Here is a 10,904-nt window from a genome sequence, read left to right on the forward strand (position 1 = left end):
TTATAATAAACATTAATAAATCATTGCAATTTCTTTAACCATAAAGAATAACTAAATCCTTCAGGACAGTGTCTCATCAATGCACTGAACTCACTATGTTATCCCTCTAACAGCCTCCACATGTTCTCACTGTAATTTCCCCTCATGAATGAATTTATGCTGCACTAATGTGAATGTTCGGATGGAAATCAAACGCATTTCATTCGCAGTACTCGAGCTGACTTACCTTTGTTTGAATGACGACTTGTACGCGCTGACTCCACAGATAAGGTACGAGAATATGTCAGGCTACGTCAATAGCGGTTGGTCTTCAGGGTTTTTACTCCACGGCCGTATTTCATACGGGTCCACATTTCCAATGCAGGCTATTTTCTGCAAGTACCGCCGCTTCGCCTCTGAACGAAATCGGACTCTATGCAGTCCGTTCTCTTTTGAGCTGCTTTTAAGCATCTTGTAATCGTCGTTCCAACATTTGGAGCCAGAGTCTGCGCAGTAGTGACTTGAGGTGGAGCGACTGTGTAACACTCCCGCCCACACACCCGCTGGACGTGACCGCAAACACGCCCCCTACACTTTTTACGTAGCACCTGTGGCTCGAGTTTTTTGCTGGTTTCCCGCGACTGACGACTCGTTTAATTAAGGTAAAAATACAACCATGTCACTGTTATAAGAAAAGACACACAGCTTATCGTCTCATAGTTCTAAAATCGCTCTGTTGTTAATTCGTTTGCTAGATTAGCCGCTAGCATGCGCGCTGTGTTGGAGGCTTGTTGCTAGCTAGTTAGCGATGCTACACACTCTAATAGTCTGTGTTATTGAAGGATTCAGCCCTCCTTATGTTTTTTTTATCCATTTTTAGACAGCGATGAGATCATCTGCACACTCTACAGATGCCCAGAGTTACTGTTAATATCAGAAATATAATGCTGTCCTCTGGTTTTATACATTTTAAACATTTGGTTAAAATCTCAATGTTTTATACATTCATTGGTGCAGACCCTGAATTGGGACACAGCCTAGTGGTGCCGAGCTGGCGCACCGAGTAGTTCCTGTTACCTGCTGTGTGTCTGTTTTTACAGGTAAGCTGGGTTCCAAATAATACATATGTGATAGACAACAGTAGCAATCGAAAAGCTAGAGAGCCAATTCACGAGTTTAAGGGTTGATAACGATGAATCACCACCAGCTGTTGCTAAAAGCACCTTTATGATCTGAGCATGCGCAGAATGATCCACAGCGCTCCTTTGATCTTCTCGAACGATCATTGTGACGTCACGGTGACATAACAATGATCCTTTGAGAACATCAAAGGAGCATTGTGATGTCACAGGGACATCACATTCTCTGCCACACCCACCAAGTCTATAAATAGAGGAGGTCGTTAACAGTTTACATCAGAAAGAGCCAGTTGTTTTAGACAAAGCTGACCTTAGACAAAGCTGACCTTTGCATTTAAATCATTCAGAGATTTAACTTTTTTGACACTTTTGAGCTTTAAACCTTTAAAGAAATGTTACAGGGAAACGGTGATCAGTTAGACCCACTGCAGCGTACGATAGAGGAACTCATGGAAGAACACGTACAACTCAGTGAAACGTTCATAGAATTCAGTCAACATATCAGAACAATCACTCGAGAAAACAGGCGTCTCAATGGAGAAAACACACAACTCAGTCAAGCAAACGCACAACTGAGTCAAGAAAACGCACAACTGAGTCAAGCAAATGCACGACTCAGTCAAGAAAACGCACGACTCAGTCAAGAAAACACACAACTCGGGCAAGCAAACACACAACTCATGCAAGGAAACGCACAATTGAGGCAAGAGATGGCAGAACTCAGACAAACTGTGGAAAATCTTCAGCGCCCAGCGGTACATGAAAGAGAATCCCCTGGTTCGTGGGGTCTAAACCTACTTAAAGTAGGTTTAACTGCTGCCGGATGTGTCATTGCTCTTCCTGCAGCTTTCTGGGTCGCCTCTAAGATTTTCGGCTGAAGCGAATGTCCCGCTCTGTGGGGTCGTGATTATTGTCATGACCCCACAGAGCGGGGATGGCTTGCGTATGCTTGCATGCACACGTCCCATCGACAATTGTGGATTGTGGTCCACATCCACAATTACAGCTGTAATTGTGGATGTGGACCAGTTACCCTTTAAAAACAGTAATGATCTTTTCCAGCCACAGTCCACCTTCATCCTGGCGTTGTTCCCGCTGGTGCAGGGTCCGCTCCTCAGCAAAGGTTTCTCCGTTTGGTTCTGTCCAAGGCGTCCTCAGGTGACGCGTTGATGTCTTCCTTGATTTTGTCCATCCACCGTTTTTTCGGTCTGCCTCGAGGCCGGCGCCGTCTGGGTCGATCCTTAATAGTCGTTTTTGCTGAGTTCCCATCGCTTCGAATCACGTGTCCATACCACCTCAGGCGGGATTCGAGCATCTTTTAAACTCGAGCCACAGTCCACCGACCTGTGCTCTCCTTTATGTTTGATTTTATTTTGCCCCTCACCTCCCAACCAGTCATGGCAGAAGACCGCCCCTCCCTGAGCCTGGTTCTGCCAGAGGTTTCTTCCTGTTAAAAGGGAGTTTTTCCTCTCCACCGTTGCCAGAGTGCTTGCTCATAGGGGATCATTTGATTGTTGGGTTGAATTTTTGGATTTCATTTCATTGGCTTGAACTGAAAAACCTAAAAATTCAGCTGAGGGGTTCACATAGTGGAGAGCACTACATTTGTTAACTGCACTTTGTTTATTTGTGGATTTTGTAGTTCTTCCTACTACAAAAACTACAAATGAAAACAAGGCAGTTAGCAGCAAATGAAAATAAATAAAACACATTAAAAAAATCTGCTACTGCTCTGTGTGTTTACTTTAGTGAACACTGTTTGTTTTTGTGTTAGAAGATTATAGATTGTCCTGACGTGTCCACAGACGTGTGGATTTGTGTGCTGCTGTGTTCACTTGTGTGTTTTTGTGCACTCAGGAGGACGGTACCTGTCTCGTCGTCATCTCGTAGACAAATATTTGACGACGTCTAGAAGAGAAGTCTGAGTCGCCGTCCAAACGTCTGCCTGCAGCACAACCTCCGTCTCTCAGCGCTCGGCATGCACGCTGAATAAGAGCCCTCAGGTGAACTTCTCTCACCTGCATAAACACTTTGCATCGGTTTCTCGGCTGCAGGTCCATGAAGGCACTTTTGGAGGAATGTTATGGTCTGACCATCATCCTTCAGCTCACTCTGAACTCGCTGAGCAGCTCTCTGGCGTCTCTGTGAGGACCTGCAGGAACACTTCTCCAGACTTCTTGAAGGACATTCAAAGCTCTTCTGCCTTCTGTTGATGATGTTGATGACTCCACACTGTTTATGTCCTGCTGAGCTTTGTGCTCTGGGAATGCCAGACCATGACTGATAGTGTTATTGTCACTGCTTATATCTGAAGTCCTGCTGGCAGAAATGCCCTTCAGTCAGAAAGGTTGATGGTCAGGATGAACCTGGACACTTCTTTGCACACGTGTGTCGTATCTTTTGAATGATAAGTGCTGACAGAGACAGACGTGAGTCTGTATTTATATTTCTTGCAGCCTGTTAGCACTGTACCTCCTGCCTTTCCAAACGGCTCTTCTGTGTTTCTGTCTCATCGTTCTGCTGATGAACATTTGTCGCCCACCGTGATCTCAGCACGTCGTCCTGGTTCTGGAGAGCAGACGTGTGTTGATCTGAGTCCTGTGATTTCCAGTAGTGATTTATTCCCAAGACAAAATCAAATCGTCCTCTGCTGCCGTGTTGTTGCACAATAAAAACGATGCAGCTGTCAGAAACGGTCCGGCCCTGGTTATTGTCTCAGATACGACGCTCGTCTTATCCTGTCTGCTTCTGTCGGTTTCCTTCATTTACTTCTTGTTATTTTCCTAAAATGTGCTCCAGAGTGACAAAAATATCTGCTGGAGTTGATGCTGCCCTAAAACCTCTGTGACATCGTTGCACTCACTTGCTTGACTCAGTTGTGCGTTTGCTTGACTGAGTTGTGCGTTTTCTTGACTCAGTTGTGCGTTTTCTTGACTCAGTTGTGCGTTTGCTTGACTCAGTTGTGCGTTTGCTTGACTCAGTTGTGTGTTTTCTCGAGTGATTGTTCTGATATATTGACTGAATTCTATGAACGTTTCACTGAGTTGTATGTGTTCTTCCCTGAGTTCCTCTATCGTACGCTGCAGTGGGTCTAACTGATCACCGTTTCCCTGTGACATTTCTTTAAAGGTTTAAAGCTCAAAAGTGTCAAAAAAAAGGTCATCTAAAAAGTAGGGGTGGGGGAAAAAATCGATACTGTGTAGTATCGTGATATTTTGTTTTCTAATAATGTATCGATACAGGGACGGCAGAAATCGATATTTTGTTACAAAAAAAAGTTTTTGTGGACTCTGACTTCAGAGCATGTTGATCCTTTTTCTGAGCAAGAATCCTGACATTCCTTCACTGTCCAAATGTGTTTAACTTTTTTTTGGCAGCAATAAACACGACAGTTTACTTATTTTAATTTAAGACATGTTTTATTTTAATTAAGTTTAAAACTTTTTTATTTAATGTAAAATTATTTTGTTTTAATTTACTTTCAAATTCTTCAGTTGCTGAAGGGGCTGCATAGTTTTCATATTGCATAGTTCAGAATAGTTATAATTGTACCAGATGGTTGCATTCAGTTCAGTGGGACTAGACTGTAATACAAACCGTTCAAGTTTGTCAACAATAAAACTGAAATGAGAGAAAGACTGAGTGTGAGACTTTGATATTAGATAAAATGAATATTGATCAAGTTTACCTTTATGTACAGAATCTGAATATCGCAAAATATTTTAAAAAATTGCAATAATATCGTATCGTGGGATGTATGGTGATTCCCACCTCTACTAAAAAGTATCTGTGACAGTGTATCTACAGATGTATTATGTAACAAATATTGTTTGTTTAATTTGTTGGCATTACTAAATTTGGCTCAATGCTTACATACATGTGTAAAAAGCAAATGTACGAGCTGTGATAACTGTGTCTGATAGAATGAAGAGTAGACTGATATATGAAATATTCCTTTATTGGGTGAGAAAATCAGACCATGTCATAACTGCTGTAAGTCACACAGAATAAGCTCAGCAGGACATAAACAGTGTGGAGTCATCAACATCATCAACAGAAGGCAGAAGAGCTTTGAATGTCCTTCAAGAAGTCTGGAGAAGTGTTCCTGCAGGTCCTCACAGAGACGCCAGAGAGCTGCTCAGCGAGTTCAGAGTGAGCTGAAGGATGATGGTCAGACCATAACATTCCTCCAAAAGTGCCTTCATGGACCTGCAGCCGAGAAACCGATGCAAAGTGTTTATGCAGGTGAGAGAAGTTCACCTGAGGGCTCTTATTCAGCGTGCATGCCGAGCGCTGAGAGACGGAGGTTGTGCTGCAGGCAGACGTTTGGACGGCGACTCAGACTTCTCTTCTAGACGTCGTCAAATATTTGTCTACGAGATGACGACGAGACAGGTACCGTCCTCCTGAGTGCACAAAAACACACAAGTGAACACAGCAGCACACAAATCCACACGTCTGTGGACACGTCAGGACAATCTATAATCTTCTAACACAAAAACAAACAGTGTTCACTAAAGTAAACACACAGAGCAGTAGCAGATTTTTTTAATGTGTTTTATTTATTTTCATTTGCTGCTAACTGCCTTGTTTTCATTTGTAGTTTTTGTAGTAGGAAGAACTACAAAATCCACAAATAAACAAAGTGCAGTTAACAAATGTAGTGCTCTCCACTATGTGAACCCCTCAGCTGAATTTTTAGGTTTTTCAGTTCAAGCCAATGAAATGAAATCCAAAAATTCAACCCAACAATCAAATGATCCCCTATGAGCAAGCACTCTGGCAACGGTGGAGAGGAAAAACTCCCTTTTAACAGGAAGAAACCTCTGGCAGAACCAGGCTCAGGGAGGGGCGGTCTTCTGCCATGACTGGTTGGGAGGTGAGGGGCAAAATAAAATCAAACATAAAGGAGAGCACAGGTCGGTGGACTGTGGCTCGAGTTTAAAAGATGCTCGAATCCCGCCTGAGGTGGTATGGACACGTGATTCGAAGCGATGGGAACTCAGCAAAAACGACTATTAAGGATCGACCCAGACGGCGCCGGCCTCGAGGCAGACCGAAAAAACGGTGGATGGACAAAATCAAGGAAGACATCAACGCGTCACCTGAGGACGCCTTGGACAGAACCAAACGGAGAAACCTTTGCTGAGGAGCGGACCCTGCACCAGCGGGAACAACGCCAGGATGAAGGTGGACTGTGGCTGGAAAAGATCATTACTGTTTTTAAAGGGTAACTGGTCCACATCCACAATTACAGCTGTAATTGTGGATGTGGACCACAATCCACAATTGTCGATGGGACGTGTGCATGCAAGCACACGCAAGCCATCCTGTGGGACATTCTCTTCAGCCGAAAATCTTAGAGGCGACCCAGAAAGCTGCAGGAAGAGCAATGGCACATCCGGCAACAGTTAAACCTACTTTAAGTAGGTTTAGACCCCACGAACCAGGCGATTCTCTTTCTGTTGTCTCTTGTTCATGTACCGCTGGGCGCTGAAGATTTTCCACAGTTTGTCTGAGTTCTGCCATCTCTTGCCTCAATTGTGCGTTTCCTTGCCCGAGTTGTGCGTTTGCTTGACTGAGTTGTGTGTTTTCTTGACTCAGTTGTGCGTTTTCTTGCCCGAGTTGTGCGTTTCCTTGCCCGAGTTGTGCGTTTGCTTGACTCAGTTGTGTGTTTTCTTGATTGAGTTGTAGGTAGTTTTCACTGAGTTGTGTGTTTTCTCCACTGACTTGTCCGATAAGTTGACTTAATTCTATGCAACTTTCACTGAGTTCTGCGTTGTCTTCCGTGAGTTGTATGTGTGCTTCCCTGAGTGCATCTGCCATACGCTGCAGTGGGTCTAACTGATCACCGTTTCCCTGTGACATTTCTTTAAAGGTTTAAAGCTCAAAAGTGTCAAAAAAGTTAAATCTCTGAATGATTTAAATGCAAAGGTCAGCTTTGTCTAAGGTCAGCTTTGTCTAAAACAACTGGCTCTTTCTGATGTAAACTGTTAACGACCTCCTCTATTTATAGACTTGGTGGGTGTGCAGAGAATGTGATGTCCCTGTGACATCACAATGATCCTTTGATGTTCTCAAAGGATCATTGTGATGTCGCCGTGACGTCACAATGATCGTTCGAGAAGATCAAAGGAGCGCTGTGGATCATTCTGCGCATGCTCAGATCATAAAGGTGCTTTTAGCAACAGCTGGTGGTGATTCATCGTTATCAACCCTTAAACTCGTGAATTGGCTCTCTAGCTTTTCGATTGCTACTGTTGTCTATCACATATGTATTATTTGGAACCCAGCTTACCTGTAAAAACAGACACACAGCAGGTAACAGGAACTACTCGGTGCGCCAGCTCGGCACCACTAGGCTGTGTCCCAATTCAGGGTCTGCACCAATGAATGTATAAAACATTGAGATTTTAACCAAATGTTTAAAATGTATAAAACCAGAGGACAGCATTATATTTCTGATATTAACAGTAACTCTGGGCATCTGTAGAGTGTGCAGATGATCTCATCGCTGTCTAAAAATGGATAAAAAAAACATAAGGAGGGCTGAATCCTTCAATAACACAGACTATTAGAGTGTGTAGCATCGCTAACTAGCTAGCAACAAGCACCCAACACAGCGCGCATGCTAGCGGCTAATCTAGCAAACGAATTAACAACAGAGCGATTTTAGAACTATGAGACGATAAGCTGTGTGTCTTTTCTTATAACAGTGACATGGTTGTATTTTTACCTTAATTAAACGAGTCGTCAGTCGCGGGAAACCAGCAAAAAACTCGAGCCACAGGTGCTACGTAAAAAGTGTAGGGGGCGTGTTTGCGGCCACGTCCAGCGGTTGTGTGGGCGGGAGTGTTACACAGGATACGACAAGATGGCGGAGTGAGCAGCAACTTTACTGCAGGCGTCCAAACTTTTTGGCTTTTTTTTGTCCTGAAACTCTGAATTTATTAAAAGCAATAACCCGTTTTTTGCGCTTTTTGTGCACTTCAACCAGCCACTGGAGAACTAACTGTAAACCAGCTTTAATTTGTAATTTGTCCGGGGTTAATTTTGATACTTGTCCTATGATCGCGATGGATCATAACTACAACGTTTCGGTATTGAGAGAGGCGTGTGACGAGGAGGATATTCAAGATTTGGAGATCACTGACATGACTTCCAAGGACTCCAGAATCAACTGGGCTCACACTCTGACGAAAAGCCCTAACCCGAAGAAAGCAAGAGGGGTGCGAGCGCAGCCGCTGGAGGAGGAGGACACCGCCGCAGCTATCTTGCAAGCATTCAATGTGTTAACGCAAAAGATGGATGAACAGACGGCGTTGCTGCGTAAGTTTGAAAAGCGCATTGACATGAACACGGCGGAAATAAGAAAAAATAAAGAAAGTATAGTAGAACTCCAGGAGAAAGTTGGTGAGCTGCAGAAAGAAAACAAATCCCTGCGCAGCTCCTGTGAGGAACATGCTCGATATAAGAGGAGATGGAACCTAAGGCTGACTGGTCTTCCTGAGAAAGATGATGAAAACACGAGAGAGTCAGTTATCGGGATTCTCACCAGAGTTGTGCCCTTGTCTGTGGATAAACTGAGAGAGACTGTTGATACTGTTCATCGGCTGGGAAAGAAGGGGAACGCTGCATCTTCCGGGTCCCCGAGAGCCATAATTATCCAGTTTGGCATGAGAACGGTCCGGGACGACGTCTGGAAGAAATCGAGGCATGCGAGGGTTTGCAAGGAGATGAACATCCACTTCAAGGAAGACTTCTCCAAGGAAGATCGGGAGGCTCGAGTTAAGCTGTGGCCGCTGGTCCAGGATGCCAGGAGTAAGGGAAAGGGAGCGTTTTTGAAGGACGGCTACGCTCTGATTGATAACCAAAGAGTGGACCCGAACTGATTTTCTTTTGTGTGACCTTTTACACCTCTCAGGTATGCTGCTGTTGATTAAGCCTATTGCTTAGCATGTCATTTAATTTAAAATTTCCCGGTTGTTAAGGGTTATTGCACTGAATAGTTATTTTATACAGGACACGGCTGCTCGTTCCTGCGTGTCTTCTTAAGTTTCTTTTTCTTTTCCCCAATACTTTTGTAATAGTGTTATATGTTATCTGTTATTTCCTTGAACGTCAGGGGGCTAAGAAACATTGTGAAGCGTAAGGCTATCTTTCTTTTTTGCAAGGAGCAACAGGCTAACTGTGTCTTTCTACAAGAGACCCATTCGGCAGAGGCAGACACAAAGTTCTGGAAAACACAGTGGGGTGAATCTGTTTTCTTTAGTCATGGTACGTCTCACTCAGCTGGAGTGATGATTTTATGTAATAGGTTTCCGGGAAATGTCATAGACTGTAAAAGTGATTCTGATGGTCATTGGCTGATGATAGTGTCAGAGATTAATGGTTCAAAATACATTCTGCTGTGTGTATATGGTTATACTAATAGAGCTCAGAATAAGAAACTTCTAACCTTCCTTTGTGAACAGTTAGAGCAATGGAAATTGAGCTATCTTGTTGACAAAGTTGTTGTGGGGGGAGACTTTAACGTAGCTCCTGATCCCTCTGTAGATCGTCTTCCATCCAGGACCTCATGCCACAGTTACGATGAAAGTATCCTTAATTTGGTCAACAAAGTTAGTCTCTGTGACGCTTGGAGGCTGAAAAATCCATCTGTATCTCAATTTACTTGGTTTAATTCATCTAATAATGGTCAGTGTTCCAGGATTGATTACTGGTTAGTCTCTAACAATTTGATCAATAACATTTCTAAGTGTGAAATCTCAGCTTCCCCTCTAACTGATCACTGTTTGATTTCCTTATTCATCTCATTAACCAAGGTGAAACATCAATCCCTTATTTGGAAATTCAACAACAACCTTCTGCATAATGACAACTTCTGCCTTGAAGTGAGAAATTTAATTGTGGAAATTGATAAACTAGATATGTCACATGTGAGCAAATGGGAATGGTTTAAATTCCAAGTTAAACAGGTAGCAATTCAAATGAGCAAATCCATTGCTAAACAGAAAAGACAGGAGCAACAAAGCATTATTGAAAGAATTAACAGGCTATGCTGCAAACAGGATTTATCTCTGGACAAACATATACAACTAAACACTTTTCAATCTCAACTAGACAAAATGTTCTTAGAGAAAGCCAATGGTGCCTATGTTCGTTCAAGAGCCCGGTGGATTGAGGAGGGTGAGAAAAACTCTTCCTACTTTTTTAATTTAGAAAAATACAGACAATCAAATAAGAAGATTCAATCACTGAATATCAAGGGGGTTTTGACTGAGGACCATGACAAAATAAACGTGGAAATACTTCATTTTTACAGTAACCTTTACAAGTCAACCTATTCAACGGAGAATGGCACTGTGTTTCTGGAAAGTCTTAGAGGCCTTAATGGGACATTGGATGTGGATATAAAGGTTCGTATGGAGAGTAAACTTGCAATCGAAGAGCTGGACAAGGCAATCGGACAAATGCCCAGGGGCAAATCACCAGGTATTGATGGGCTAACAGTGGAATTTTACTCCTTTTTCTGGCATGACATTAGATTAACTCTTTACAGTGCTTACTTAGAATATATTTCATCAACTAATCTTTCACCTACAATGAAACAAGGTTTAATCACTTTAATTCCAAAACCCAACAAAGACAAACTACTTCTGGATAATTGGAGACCCATAACCCTTCTGTGTAATGATTATAAATTACTGGCTCATGTATATGCGAACCGCTTAAATGATTGTTTAACACATTTAGTGGATGAATGTCAGTCGGCGTTTATAAAAG

The 10,904-nt window shown here is 42.9% G+C and overlaps 1 long non-coding RNA gene across 1 annotated transcript; it reads left to right on the forward strand.

Annotated features, from left to right (window-relative positions):
• The first annotated feature begins 369 nt into the window (after positions 1–369).
• LOC146554846 (uncharacterized) lies at positions 370–2,838 on the forward strand. The gene is made up of 2 exons (XR_014889345.1): positions 370–641; positions 997–2,838. It is a non-coding gene; the product is annotated as an uncharacterized LOC146554846 (long non-coding RNA).
• Positions 2,839–10,904: the final 8,066 nt, after the last annotated feature.

Source organism: Mchenga conophoros, linkage group LG17, assembly GCF_057382185.1.
Source record: "Mchenga conophoros isolate Kocher_MC1m ecotype Shallow Benthic linkage group LG17, M_conophoros_male_GT1.1, whole genome shotgun sequence".
In the NCBI taxonomy this organism is placed as follows: Eukaryota; Metazoa; Chordata; class Actinopteri; order Cichliformes; family Cichlidae; genus Mchenga; species Mchenga conophoros.